Source organism: Ovis aries, chromosome 13, assembly GCF_016772045.2.
Source record: "Ovis aries strain OAR_USU_Benz2616 breed Rambouillet chromosome 13, ARS-UI_Ramb_v3.0, whole genome shotgun sequence".
NCBI classification, from domain to species: Eukaryota; Metazoa; Chordata; class Mammalia; order Artiodactyla; family Bovidae; genus Ovis; species Ovis aries.
In genome coordinates this window covers 3455192-3471360 of record NC_056066.1, presented here as the reverse complement: position 1 = coordinate 3471360, position 16169 = coordinate 3455192, and positions in this window count along the sequence as shown.

Sequence of the window (16169 nt, the reverse complement as noted above, 5' to 3'; positions counted from 1 at the left end):
AACAGAGAAAACAAGAAACTTGATTGGACAGTACACTCTAGTCATCCACATCAGCCCCATCCTTTAACAGATGAAAAGCCAGAGGCCAAAAGCATGTCAGGACTTGTCCAAGGTCACACAGGGAGCAAATGAAAAAGCTCCATTAGGAATAGAATCCAGGCATGAAATTCTCCTTCAACACATTCATTTTGTTGGGTGCATTCATCTAGATTTTATTCCCAAGATGAAAAAAATTAGCAAATTGTTCATATCAGGTAAATTTCATTTATGGGAAATCCCTGTGTATCAAGTACCTATTGCTGCAAAACTGCCCACAACATACTTGCGGTGTAAAACAACAACAATAATTTGTTATTGTTATTATTATCTCTCATGGTTTGGAGGCTCACTGTCTCAACTTCAGTTCTCAGTTGGGAGTCTCTCATGCAATTTCAGGCAGGTGGCAGCCAGGGCCAGAGTCCTCTTGAAGTATTCCTCAGTCAGATGTCTGGCGATGGGTGCTGCTGTCTGCTGGGGCTTCAGCAGAACCTGTCAGCCAAAGCACATACAGATGCTTCTCCATGTAGCCTGAGTTTCCTCACAGCATGGTGTCTGGATTTCTAGAGCAGGTGTCCCAAGGGAGATGATGCAAAAATTACATATACCTCTTATGAATCAACTTCAGAAGTCACCTAGGATCACTGTCACTGTAGTCGCAAACACACTCAAATTCAAGGGGAAGAAATGAGGTCATCAGGCTTTCTTGGTGGCTCAGTGATAAAGAATCTGCCTGACAATGCAGGAGATGCCGGATTAATCCCTGGGTTAGAAAGATCCTCTGGAGAAGGAATTGGAAAGCCACTCTAGTATTCTTGCATCGGAAATCCCATGGACAGAGGATCCTGGTGGACTACAGTCCACGAAGTCTCAAAAGAGTAGGGCACAACTTAGTGACTAAACCATAATCTAGTTACCACGTCTCCTTGGGAGGAGACTAAGAAGAGCAGGGCGTGGGGGGACTCCGCTAGTGGTCCAGTGGTTTGGATTCCATGTTCCCAATGTAGGGTGCCCAGGTTCGTTCCTTGGCCAGGGAACTTGATTCCCCCATGCTGCAACTAAGACCTGGTGCAGCCAAGTGAATTACAAAAAAAAGCGTGCCGAAGGAGACAGCATTGCAGCCATTTTGGAAAATACTGAATGCAATGGTTCACACTGTGGTATAATAAAGAAAATATCTCATTATTGTCTCCAGTTCCTGCCACAGAGCCTCAAAAACCCTTGGAATTTTCTGTAATAAAAATGTCTTTGTCATGCCAATGAGGTTACTCTTAATGAGTTCTCTTTAGGATGGGGACTGGTCACCAGAAAGACCAACCATGATTTGAAAGCTGGAACTGTCCTAGATCACCACAATGGTGTGATCACTCACCTTGAATACAAAGTCAAGTGGGCCTTAGGAAGCATCACTATGAACAAAGCTAGTGGAGGTGATGGAATTCCAGCTGAGCTATTTCCAATACTAAATGATGCTGTGAAAGTGCTGTGCTCAATATGCCAGCAAATTTAGAAAGCTCAGCAGTGGCCACAGGACTGGAAAAGGTCAGTTTTCATTTCAATCCCAAGAAAAGGCAATGCCAACGAATGTTCAAACTACCACACAATTGCTCTCATTTCACATGCTAGTAAAGTAATGCTCAAAATTCTCCAAGCTAGTCTTCAACAGTACTTGAACCAAAAACTTCCAGGTATTCAATCTGGATTTGGAAAAGGCAAATGAACCAGAGATCAAATTGCCAACATCTGTTGAATCATAGAAAAAGCAAGAAAATTTCAGAAAAACCTCCACTTCTGCTTCACTGACTACACTAAATGTGTGGATCACAACAAACTGGAAAATTCTTTAAAAAGATGGGAATACCAGATCACCATACTTGCCTCCTGATAAATGTGTATGCAGGTCAAGAAGCAGCAGTTAGAACCAGACATGAAACAATGGACTGGTTCCAAATTGGGGAAGAAGTATATCAAGATTGTATATTGTCACCCTGCTTATTTAACTACTATGCAGAGTACATCATGCGAAATGCTGGGCTGATTGAAGCACAAGCTGGAATCAAGATTGCCAGGAGAAATATCAATAACCTCAGATATGCAGATGACACCACCATTATGGCAGAAAGTGAAGAGGAACTAAAGAGCCTCTTGATAAAAGTGAAAGAGGAGGGTGAAAAGCCTGGCTAAAAATTCAACATTCAAAAAACGAAGATCTTGGCATCTGGTCCCATCAGTTCATGGCAAATAGATGGGGAAACAATGGAAACAGTGACAGACTTTATTCTCTTGGGCTTCAAAATCATTGCAAATGGTGACTGCAGCCATGAAATTAAAAGACACTTTCCTTGGAAGAAAAGCTATTACAAACAGCGTATTAAAAAACAGAGACATTACTTTGCCAGCAAATGTCCGTATAGTCAAAGCTATGGTTTTCCCAGTAGTCATGTATGCACATAAGAGTTGGACCATAAAGAAGGCTGAGCATTGAATAATTAATTCTTTTTAAGAGTCCCTTGAACAGCAAGGAGATCAAACCAGTCAGTCCTAAAAGAAATCAGTCCTGAATATTAATTGGAAGGACTGATACTGATGCTGAAGCTCCAATACGTTGACACTTGATGCAAAGAGCTGACTCATTGGAAAGATCCTGATGCTGAGAAAGATTAAGGGCAGGAGGAGAAGGGGACGACAGAGGTTGAGATGGTTGGATGGCATCACTGACTCAATGGACATGAGTTTAAGCAAGCTCTGGGAGGCAGTGAAGGATGGGGAAGCCTTGTGTGCTGCCATCCATGGAGTCATAATAAGTCGGACATGACTGTACAATTGAACAACAACCTCCTAGAAGGAGGGGGGGGGTGGAGATGGAGTTCAATCATATGACAATAATATGATCAATCACACCCAAGTGTTGAAACCACAAGAAACTCTCTGGAGACTGAGTGCATTAATCTGGGTTCTCAAGGACCAACAGTATACAGTTGACCCTTGAACAATGTGGCAGTCAGGAGCACCGACCCCTGTGCAGTCGCAAATCTGTGTATAACTTTATAGCCAATCTTCCGTATCTGTGGTTTGGCATCTGTGGATTCAACTAACTGTAAATCATGTAGTCTTATAGTATTTATTGAAAAAAATCCACGTATGAGTGAAGTGTTAGTTCAAACGCATGTTGTTGAAGGGTCAATTTAAAGCGTGAGAGAGTGAGGGAGAGATGAAGCGATCACCTGTTTCTCTATGTTCATAGATTTTTCTATGAGAAATGGTTCATATTATTATGAAAGTGAAGCCGCTCAGTCATGTCAGACTCTGCGACCCCATGGACTGTAGCCCACCAGGCTTCTCCGTCCATGGGTTTCTCCAGGCAAGAATACTGGAGTGGGTTGCCATTTCCTTATAGAGGCTGGTAATTCCAAGGTCTGCAGCTGGCAAACTGGAGACCCAGGAGAGTCAATAATATAGTTCCCATCCAAAGCCTAGTCCAAGTGAAGGAAAAGAGCAATGTCTTAGCTCAAAGACAGCCAGATCGAGAGAAGGAATTCTTTCTTACTCATGCTTTTTCAGGTCTTTAATGAACTGGGTGAGGCCCACCTCCATTGGTGGGGGGCCATCTGCTTTACTCAGTCTACTGATTCAAATGGTAACCTCATCCAGAACCACCTCACACACACACCCAGAAATAATGGTTAGCCAAATATCTAGGCAGCTAGTGGCCCAATCAAGTTGATACATGCAGTTTACCATTACACAGAAGCTCATGGGAGGTTCCTGGTTGGTGAGTGAATAACCGGATGTGCCAGGAGTGACGTACCTGAATTCCACGAGAAGACGGCACTAAGTTCCGCCTTATCTTCCAGCCTTGCCCCATGCCTCGCTCCATCTGTCAGATCCATACACTTAATAGAAAACTGTAACTGTTAAGAATAGTACTTTCCTGCATTCTGCAAATTATTCTGCTGCTGCTGCTGAGGAGTCGCTTCAATCGTGTCCAACTCTGGGCGACCCCATAGATAGCAGCCCACCAGGCTCCTCCGTCCCTGGGATTCTCTAGGCAAGAACACTGGAGTGGGTTGCCATTTCCTTCTCCAATGCATGAAAGTGAAAAGTGAAAGTGAAGTTGCTCAGTCGTGTCTGACTTAGCAACCCCATGGACTGTAGCCTACCAGGCTCCTCTGTCCATGGGATTTTCCAGGCAAGAGTACTGGAGTGGGGTGCCATTGCTAGCAAATTATAAACCATGAGAGGTTCGTGCAGCTCCTGAATTTGTAACCAACTGTTTATAAGTGCAGATTTCCTGGAATCTGATTTGTGGCTAGTGTCTGAGGTGGGGTCAGTCTTGCTCAGACCTAGTCTGTGGGGTCTACACTAATGCTGGGGAGTTAGTATCAGAATTTATTTGTTGAACATCCAGTTGGTAGTTCAGAATTAGTGTCACACAGTCACACTTGTGACATTGATTCTTCTTCAGTTATCAAATCATTTCTTATTTTTGTCTTATTCTCTCTTATATAGGTTGTGTCCACTTTACATGCTATAGACAGCTTACAGGTATCACAGAGTGCTCATAGAGCTCTCTATTTTTATCTCCAAAGTTCTCTCTTTTCTGTTTTCTCCTTAATGCCCAAGATGCCCAGTGAACATTTATAATTTCCACATCAGAGGATTTCCTAACCTGTCTTAAGATTCAAGGATCATGAAGACTTGGGCAGCACTCCTTTCTGGCAGGACAGAGTGTTCTGCTCTGATGGAGATAATTACAGCAACATCTCTAGGGCTCAGCCCTCGGATATTTTCTCTTTTATACTTACATGCTCTCCTTAGCTGGTTTCACCCAGTATCCTGGCTTTCAATACCATCTGTGTACTCCAAACTGGATGTACACTCCAGACAATCTTTCCATTCTTAGTCAAGGGCTGCTTCTAGTTGCACAAGTGTGAACCTTTGTTCTCTTTCTTTCACATCCCACCTCTGATCCATTAGCAAATCCTAACAGCTCTTTTTAAATATAGTCCAAATTCAACTACTTCTGTCTACCTCGCTGCCACCACTGGTTCCAGCCATCTTTATTTCTTGATTAAATTATTACAGTAGCCTCCTCACTTCTACCCAACTTCATGTTCTATTCTCAACTCAGAGGATGAAGAGATTATGTTAAAGATAAGTAGAGAGAAAATAAATGTTAGATCAGATCGTTTCTCCTCCCAAACCCTTCAGTGGCAGCCTATTCCAGTCAGAGTAAAAGCTGAAGTTCTTAGTAAAACCTACAGGCTCCACGTGACCTGGTTCTCTGTGCTCTCTGACTTCATTCTCAGTTTCACTCTTTGTTGACTTCATTGCAACCACAGTGGTCTCCTTCCTGTTCCTCCAACATACTAGGCACACTCCCAGATCAGGACCATTCTATTCATTTTTCTTTTTGCTTGAACTGACACTCCCAAATACCCAGATGGCTTACCCCTTACTTCATTCATCTCACTACTCAGAAGTCTACCTTTGTGTAAGAGTTTTACTGGTTACTTCATTTAAAATTCCAACCCAACTCTTTCGCAGATCCTCTCTTCCCACTTGATTTTTCCTCTTAGCCCATATAACTCTCTAACACTTTACATATTTTACTCATCCAATACCCAATTAGCAGCCAAATTATGTACCTTAATGAACTTAGGAATCTGAGGAAGGGAGAGATTTGTAATATCCAGGAAAGACTTCATAGAATAGGAGGATGTGAGTTGCCTTTGAAGAAATGGGTGGGATTTGAATAGTCAATAAGGGAAAGGGATGAGAATTACATGTGAAAGAAGAAATTAACTATTTTCCAGAGATTTGAGATGCAAAAAGTATTATAGTCTCTTAAAAGGTAGGGCATTGCAATACATTTTTGGACCTTTCCTTGAACACAAGGACATTTTCCGTTTCTGTTTCCTTCATAGCTAATCCCAGTACTGGGCACAGAATAGAAATTCAATAGCTATCAGGTGAATTATTAAATGAATAAATCTATGGATTGATGGATGCATGCATGTATGAATGGATCAAAGGATGGATGAGTGCATAGGTGATACAGACTCGTGGATTCAGCTACTTTCCATTTATATGACATTGAATTCTGATGCATTTTCATCATAAAGATAATTCTTCACTCAATGATCACAAGACTGACTTAGTATTGACCCACACAGGAAGGAACTTTAAACAAAAAGACTGTAAGAATTTTTTCATTGAAGTAACACATACATGACATTAAACTTGCTGCCTTAACCATTTGTAAGTGGTCAAGCAGAGTTAAGGATATTCTCATTTCTTGCAATAGATTTCTAAAGCTTTTTCATCTTGTAACACTGATACTCTATACCCAGTAAATATTAATTACTCTACCTCCCTTCCTCCACTAACTCACAGTAATCACCTTTCTACTTTCTATGATTTTGACTATTTTAGATAATTCATATAAGTGGAATTATAAAGTATTTGTCCTAAAAAGCCTATAAGAAGTTGTAACCTCCTCTTATGCTACTTTGACAGGAGCAGTCATTGGAAAACATTTTACCTTGGAAGCTAAAGTTCCTGTTGTACAATTCAAAACTGGATTGAGCAACAAGAGCTGATTATTAATATTTTGGTTGGATCTTCACATTTATTCAATAAGATAATGATATTCTCATTATATAAATGAGGCAAGTCAAAGTATCATGTTTATTAATTTTAAGATATTCATTTCCCCCCACATTTTAAAATTACTGAAATAAAGGTGTATTATAATCCATGGACAAGTATCTTGCACCTGGGACCTAATGATGTGAGACATAGCAAAAAGAAATACAGGAATGTCTCACACATTGCATTGGGCATCCGTCCACTAAAAAATGATTTATCAGAAATTCAAATTTAACTGGGCATCCTGTATTTAATCTGGCAACCCTAATCTCACTTGATCCTTGAAAGAAGGGAGTTCAATGGACTGGCTTTGACTTCCCCAAGATCCTCAGTGAGGGGAACTGGCTGGGGAGATGTGAGATGCTCCAGTTCATCAGGAGCAGAAACCCTTGAGACAGTGCCTGATCCAGTATCTTAGGAGCTACCTTAATCCAGCTCTTGAGTCATGCTGGAAGTGTACCAAATCCTCAATTTGGCTGAATGCCAAATAGCCTAGTGTTAAAATAAATAATAGGCTGAAGCCAAATATTGTCAACTTAAAATGAACTTCTAGGACAGGTTGTTTTCTTTAAAAACTCACAGCCCAAATGGAATTAAATAGCAAAATGGAAATATAGTTTTTGAAGGTATTTTGGTCAATCTCATAAATAGTACAAATCTAATAATTATGCAAACTCTATAAACATGATTTATAGATAATCTCAATTATTCAGCCTTCTATTCTCATTTAAAATTGTACAAACATTTATTGCCTCAAGAAGAATAATTTATTGTTCCTAAAGTTACCCAACATTCATGCTTAATATTCCTATTAGGCTGATTTATTTCTTTATTGATTTAACTATTTAAAAGTTTTTAATAATTAATTTTTTGCCTAAAATTATAAAAACCTTTCACAATTGTTCATTATAATAGCATTTTACTCTTTCAGTAATAAATACAAATTTCAGCTGAATGATTGAATTTTAACACATAAAGCTCACAAGGAAATTTTTATTCAATATTTTATTTAGATGCTTATTTCAATTTGAAAGTAAATATTCAGATATTAACAATAAATCCAAAGGAGTAACTGTTTTGTTTAACTGATTTTTTTTTTTTTTTTAACTTAAAGTGTGGTCCTGAATTAGCAGGATCACCTGGCAGGAATGTTCAGGATTTTAGGTCCACCCTGCTGCTGCTGCTGCTGCTGCTGCTAAGTCGCTTCAGTCGTGTCTGACTCTTGCGACCCCATAGACGGCAGCCCACCAGGCTCCCCTGTGCCTGGGATTCTCTAGGCAAGAACACTGGAGTGGGTTGCCATTTCCTTCTCCAATGCATGAAAGTGAAAAGTCAAAGTGAAGTCGTTCAGTCATGTCTGACTCTTCGCGACCCCATGGACTGCAGCCCACCAGGCTCCTCCGTCCATGGGATTTTCCAGGTAAGAGTACTGGAGTGGGGTGCCATTGCCTTCTCCAAGGTCCTCCCTAGACTTACAGAATCAGGATGTGAGGGTGGGCTTGCATTTAACAATCTCTCCAGGTGATTCCAATGCACAGTGAAGTTTGAAAAACTCTGGCCTTGAAAAACAGTCTCCTGGTCACTGACAGGATCTCAGAATCATCTCAGGCCTAGGAAATTAGAATCTGCATCTCAACAAGATGCCCAAGGGATTTGTGTGCATATTAAAGCCTGGGCCCTACTCTTTTAGAGTTTTAGTTTTAAAATATACCAAAATGAACACTGTGCTTCGTCATGTTTAACCAGCTGAGAGGGATGAAAGACCAGTGACTTTGAGTGGTCCCTGTGCTCAGACTGACAACTAAACTCAGTTCAACCAATAGTGGTGGTCTTCAGTTTCTAGGTCATGTCCAACTCTTTGTGACCTCCTGGACCCCGGCTTCTCTGTCCTTCACTGTCTCCTGGAGCTTGCTCAAACTCATGTCCATTGAGGCAGTGATGCCATCCAAACATCTCATCCTCTGTCATTCCCTTCTTTTGCCTTCAATCTGTCCCAGCATCAGGGCTTTTTCCAATGAGTCAGTTCTTCACATCAGGTGGCCAAAATACTGGGGCTTCAGCTTCAGCATCAGTCCTTCCAATGAATATTCAGGACTGATTTCATTTAGGAATGACTGCTTTGATCTCCTTGCAGTCCAAGGGACTCTCAAGAGTCTTCTCCAACACCACAGTTCAAAAACATCAATTCTTCAGTGCTCAGCCTTCTTTATGGTCCAACTCTCATATCCATACATGCCTACCAGCACAACCATAGCTTTGACTATACACACTTTTGTCAACAAAGTGATGTCTGCTTTTTAATATGCTGTCTAGATTTGTGATAACTTTCCTTCCAAGGAGCAAGCATCTTTTAATTTCATAGCTTCAGTCACCATCTGCAGTGATTTTGGAGCCCAAGAAAATAAAGTCTATCACTGTTTCCACTTTCCCCCCTTCTGTTTGCCATGAAGTGATGTGACTGGATGCCATGATCTTAGAGTTTTTGACTGTTGAGTTTTAAGCCAGCCTTTTCATTCTCATCAAGAAGCTCTTTAGTTCCTCTTAGCTTTCTGCCACTAGATTGGTATCATCTGCATATTTGAGGCTGTTGATATTTCTCCCAGCAATCATGATTCCAGCTTATGATTCATCCAGCTGGGCATTTTGCACGATGTACTCTGCATATAAGTTAAATAAGCTGGGTGACAATATACAGCCTTGAGGTACTCCTTCCCCAGTTTGGAACCAGTCCGTTGTTCCATATCCAGTTGCTTCTTGACCTGCATACAGGTTTCTCAGGAGACAGGTATTTCAATCTCTTTAAGAATTTTCCAGTTTGTTGTGATCCACAGGATCAGAAGTTTAGTCAATGAAGTAGAAGTAGATGTTTTTCTGGAATTCCCATGCTTTTTCTATGATCCAGCGGATGCTGGCAATTTGATCTCTTATTCCTCTGCCTTTTCTAAATCCAGCTGTACACCTGAAAGTTCTTGGCTCACATACTGCTGATGCCTAGCCTGAAAGATTTCGAGTATAACATTGTTAGCATGTGAAATGAGCACAATTGTACAGTAGTTTGAATATTCTTTGGCATTGCCTTTCTTTGGGATTGGAATAAAAATAGACCTTTTCTAGTCATGTGGCCATGGCTGAGTTTTCCAAATTTGCTGACATATTGAGTGCAGCACTCTAACAGCATTATTTTTTAGGATTTGAAGTAACTCAACTGGAATTCTATCACCTTCACTAGCTTTCTTCCTAGAAATGCTCTTTGAGGCAACAAACTCTCCAGGCAGTCTGGCTCTAGGTGAGTGACTACACCATGGAGGTTATCCAGGTCATTAAGATCTTATTTGTATAGTTCTTCTGTGTAATCTTGTCACTTCTTCTTAATCTCTTCTGCTTGGTGAGCAGCTGTCAATCTCATTCCATTCTTTTATTCTGTCTACATTGTTCCTTTTTAATCCTTGATTAGCTAACTACTGCAAAAACTCTTCTACCTTCTGTTGAGCCCTTAGCCCTTACCCCTGGTTTTGTTACACAGTGATAACTAGCTGATATAATGTCCCTTATAATACCTTTATCAAAGTCATTATAAAGGCATACCCCCAAAACATCTTGGGAAATGGTATATCTTCCAATTTTTTAAGAGGCTTCTTTGAAGCAGGAGTCCCAGGTCTGGCTATGTGGTCAAATCACCTAGTAACTTTAAACTTCTGATATTCAAGGAGCCCTCCAGACAAATGTGAATCTCTGAGTGTGGGCTACAAGCATTAATCTCTTTCTAAAGGCTGCACCAAAGTAGAGAACCAGCCATCTACAGTTTGTTTAAATTACCATACCTCCTCTATGCAACATGGCTTGTGCAGCTAAGCTTGACATTCATGGTTATGGAAGTTCAAGCAAATGAAATACAGAGGTTTCTTAGCTTGCAAAGTCTCACAATCTCTTTATTATCACACAGAGGAGTCTTTCAAGTGGTAGGCAAGTAGGTTCCACCAAGATCATCACTCTAATAACCCTCTCAATTGAGGAATCCACAATGGATTCAGGGAACTGAGTTTTATCACCTGCTTCAGACATTAAAAACGGGCACACCAAACATTTCCAATAACACTCATATTTTATCCTCCATTCTTCCTAATCATGCGACTCACCCCAAATGTGTGTAGCTGCATCCTATATCTACCTCCTTACTCACCAGTAGGAAAAAGACCTGATACATAGGGTTCAGAGTCCTGTAGTCAGCCTGGAATTCACTTTTAAGTTTGAATTCCAAGTTAAATATTGGTTCTGATCTCTCTAAACAGTCTTTTGGGAGAAAATATCCATTTGAAACACTCTTCTGGCCATAAGACTGCTGTTTAAATTTAACCTAAATCTCTCTAGTAGCTGAGTAAGTTCATTTCCACTCCTGGAGAGGAATTCTTGTTTACAGCTCCACAATCCCAGATGCGCTTTGGAACTGGAAATTTGGGAAGTGTAGAAAGTTAATGCAGCGCATACCTGGCATATTGTATTACATCTCCAGGGAGGTCTAAAGCAGCATCCTGTAATAAACACATTTAAATCTCCTCGAGGAAACATAAAAATTCACAGTAAGAGAGATAAATAGAGATTATAAACAGTTTTATGTGAGTTCTGATTTTGTCATTAAATTTACAGGAAACTTAGTTTTCAGAGCTTTTCCTATTTGGGCACTATGAATAAGAGATTGTAGACTGCAAGCTGCTGTTTAAAAAAAAAAAACAGCTTTAAAAGAGCGAATTTCAGCTGAGAAAAGCTGAAGGGAAACAAATTAACAGGAACAATGGTGTACACTGGAAAAGCTCATTTAACAGATTTCTTCCCACAAACAAGCTGGATTTGGAATGAAAATTGTATGATTCTTCAGGGACCAACCTCAGAGACCCAACCAGGAGATCTTGCAATAAAAAAAGAGACTGATTTGGATTGAGAGATGGGTTTTAAGGAGAGATGAAATGAGGGGAATATTAAAAAGCTTTGGGAGCACCTAGAAACGGCATCTTGTATGTGGGCTAATTATTTTCAATGATGATTCATTCCCCAAGAAGTTTACAGCTTTTGTTTCCTTCTTTTTAAAGTTCATCTACATCAATGTGGTTAATGGTGGGTGGTTCAGGACAGATCCATTGTTCTTGCAGTTTTTGAGAAAACTCAGGAACCCTTTTCAGATCTTTCAATTTTTGCCTCCCAAGTTCTGCTCCCTGACTGTTTGTCTCAGCCAGAAGAAGGAAGGGGTCCCTTGAGTCTGTGATTGTTTAATTGGCTTTTGCTCAAGGAACCTCACAGGTTCGTGAAAAGAAAATAGAAACTGGGAAGCTGTAGCCCTCCTTTAAGAAACATGCTACTTTTTTTTCTAAGTGTATTTCTAAAGATTTTTCTTTTGACATCATCTTTTAAAGAATGGATCTGAGCTAAGATGTGTCAGATCAAAGACAGATTAAAAATTCAGAAGCAAATCATTTATTTTTTTTCTCAAATACTTTACTGACTAGAATAACTAAGCACTTCAGAAGTGTTAATCACTTTTAAGACAGTCTCAGGGGGGTTTGTAATGTACATTGTATCAATATATAGTGTACATAGAGTAAACGGCACAAATTACAAGCGAGCAGATAGACAGCTTATCACAAAGCTTACATGCTCAGTAGCCAGTGTCCAGAATAAGAAATAGACCATGACTGGCACTACAGCAGTCCTTCCTATGGCCTCCACCCCAAGTGGTGGCACCATCCAAAATTAAGACCATAGGTTAATTTTGTTTGATTTTAATTTCACTTTTTTTAAGTTTTATTTTTTATTGAATACATTTGATTTACAATAATATGTTAATCTCAGGTATACAGCAATGTGATTCAGCTATAGGTATATAATATTCTTTTTCAGATTCTTTTCCTTTTTAGGTTATTACAAAATATTGAGTATAATTTCTCTTGCTATACAATACGTCCTTATTGGTTACCTATTTTATATATAGTAGTGTGCATATGTTAATCCCAAACTCCTAATTTATCCCCCCTGATTCCCCTCTTGGTAACTATAAGCTGGTTTTCCATGTCTGTATTTAATTTCATTATTTTGAATTTTATTTCTTCTGCTCAACATATTTTTCAGATTCATCCACATTGTTGCCACAGCTGTAGTTCCACTAGTTGCATTGCTGTGTGGTTCCGTTGTATGATATGCCGCTTAAGCATTCTACCATTCTTGGTCCTTTGGTCTGTGATTGCTCTGGGTTAGAGTGACTAGTACTGCTTTAAACGCTCTCGTGCATGTCCCTTGGTGAGCACGCATATGGTTTCCTATTGTGTGCCTACAAGTGGGATTCCATAAGTGGGTCATACGGCATACAGACCTTCAGCTTTAGCAGACGCTGCCAATAGGTTTTCCAAAATGCTCATACCAGCAGTACATGGGTATTCCATGGTGATTTTTAAATAGATTTCCATGTACAGTAATATTTTTCAGTTCAGTGTTTGAAGTTGTCCCTCTGTATTCTGTCTGAAAGGATACTCAAAATTAAACCTCAAGCCTTTCCTTATGTTTTAAAATAATCTCATGGTTTAAAGTAACTCCAATGGTTGCATTCCTTTACACTAACAATACACTATCAGAAAGGGAATTAAAAAAAAAAAAACCTTTTAAAATTATACGAATAATATAAAATTCATAGGAATTTTGTATAGGAATAAATTTGACCAAGGAGGCAAAAGACTTACATACTGAGAACTATAAAACATTAATAAAGGGAATAAAAGAGGATATAGATCAATGGAAAGATATCCTGTGCTCCAGAATTGAAAGAATTAACATTGTTCAAATGATAATACTACTCAAAGCAATCTACAGATTTAAGGCAATCCTTATCAAAATACCTGTGATATTTTTCACAAAACTAGAACAAATAATCCAAAAAATTATATGGAACCATAACACCCCCAGAACTGCTGGAGCAATCCTGAGGGGGGCGGGGGAGGGAGGCAGGAGGCATAACTCTCCAAGATTGTGGACAATATCACAAAGCTACAATAATCAAAACTATTTTTTTAAGGGATATAGATCAATGGAACAGAATATAAAGCTCAGAAATAAGCCCGTACACCTATGGTCAATTAATCTTTGACAAAGGAGGCATGAATGTAAAATAGATACCCTCTTCAGCAAATGGTGCTGTGAAAGTTGGACAGATGCACTAAATCAACGAAGTTAGAATACACCTTCACATCGTGCACAAAGATAAACTCAAAATGGCTTAAAGACTTAAACATAAGCCATCATAAAACTCCTAAAAGAGAGCATAGGCAAAACATTCTCTGACATAAATGGTACCAAGGTTAGTCTCCCAAGGTAATAGCAATAAAAACAAATATAAACAAATGGAACCTAACCAAAATTAAAGCTTTCTGCATGGCAAAGGAAACCCTAAAAAAAAAAAAAAAGAGAGAGAGAGAGAGAGACAATTTACGGAATGTGAGAAAATATTTGCAAATGATACTGCAGACAAGGATTTAAACTCCAAAATACACAAACAACTCATACCACTCAAAAACAAACAAACAAAAAATAACCCAACTGAAAAATGGGCCTAAGACTTTAATAGATATTCCTCCAGAGAAGACACACAGATGGTCAGTAGGCACGTACAGATGGTCAGTAGGCTCAACATCACTAATTACTGGAGAAATGCAAATCAAAACTACAGTGAGGTACCACCTCACAACTGCCACAATGGCCATCATTAAAAAGTCTACAAGTAACAAATGCTAAGGAGGGTTTGAAGAAAAGGGAGCCCTCCTACACTGTTGGTGGAAATGTAAGTGGGTACAGCTAATATGGAAAACAGTATGCCAGGACTTCAGGAAACTGAAAATAGAATTACCATATGATCTAGCAATCCAACTTTGGAAAACATACAGACAAAGCTGTAATTCAAAAAGATACATGCACCCCTATGTTCATAGCAGCACTGTTCACAATAGCCAAACATGGAAACAATTTAAATGCCCATCAACAGATGAATGGATAAAGAAGATGGAGTAGATATATATAATGAAATACTACTCAGTCATTTAAAAGAATGAAATAATGCCATCTGCAGCAACATGAGTGCAACTAGAGGTTATCATGCAAAGTGAAGTAAGTCAGAAAGAGAAAGGCAGATATCGTATGACATCACTTTCGTGTGAAATCAAAAATATGGTGCAAAAAATCCTATCTACAAAACAGAAGCAGACTCATAGAGAACAGACATGGTTGCCAAGGGGGAAGAGGGTAGGGCGAGGGGTGGGCTGGGAGTTTGGGGTTGGTAGAGCAAACTATTGTATTTAGAATGGATGAACAAGGTCCTAATGTATAGCACAGGGAACTATATTGAATGTCCTCTGATAAAACATAAGGGAAAAGAATATTAAAAAAAATGTATGTGTAAAACTGAGTCACTTTGCTGTACAGAGATTGGCACAATATTGTAAATCAACTATGCTTTAATTAAAAAAATAAAAAATAAAGTAATTCCACGTTTCAGATGAAAAGTCCCTCACTGACTGTTTCATTAGTATCACAGCCTGCTGCAGCCTTCCATATTCTTCCATGACTAGATTTTGTCAGCCAAAATGGGTGTACTGATTTGACCATTTCTGAACTTTTAGAGAGCAGTTTAAGGGACTTATAATTTGAGGAGTAATATTCAGTCTTAAAAGTTAATCAATTAGAAGTTGGAAAGTTAGATGAAAAAGTGTACTCAATTCTAGAAAAATCTAACATTGACCCTAACTTGAGACAGTCAAGGTACCAGGGTGATTATCACATGCAGTTTCTATGTCTCATTATTTTGTGGCCACATTTATGTACATTCACAAGGCAAAGAATATGTAGAGTTTGCACATGACTTACAAAACGTTTCACATCATGTTTTGTCTAGTCGTGGCCTTATTTATGCATGGGTATATAAGTGAATAAAATAACACCTATTTGTTAAGCGCTGACTGTGTGCCAAGCAGTGTGATCTAGGCTTTAGACTCTTGTTCCCCAAAGTGGATCACGGCATGGACATCATCTGGGAGCTTGCTAGGAAAAGAGATATTCAGGCCCCACCCAGATATGAGCAGGAACCTTCCTTTTAACAAGAGGTCCAAGGGATTCTAATACATGTTAGAGTTTGAGAAGTGCTTGATTTAGACACTTTATCTGAATTAGCCCTCCTTAAGGTCATGTAAGGTGCTAGGAGCAATATTTCTATCCTATTATATTCTAATTATTTATGCCAGTTTTGTTGAGACATAAAGGACATATGACACTGTGTGATTAAGGGATACAACGTGTTGATTTGTACATTTTTATACTATAAAATGATCACCACCAAAGTGTCGCTAACATCTGCATCATATCATCTACTTATCATTTCATTTCACTCTCTCAGCAACTTTCAAGAATATATATATTCAGATCATCTGCCAATTTTTATCAGATCTGCTGCTGAG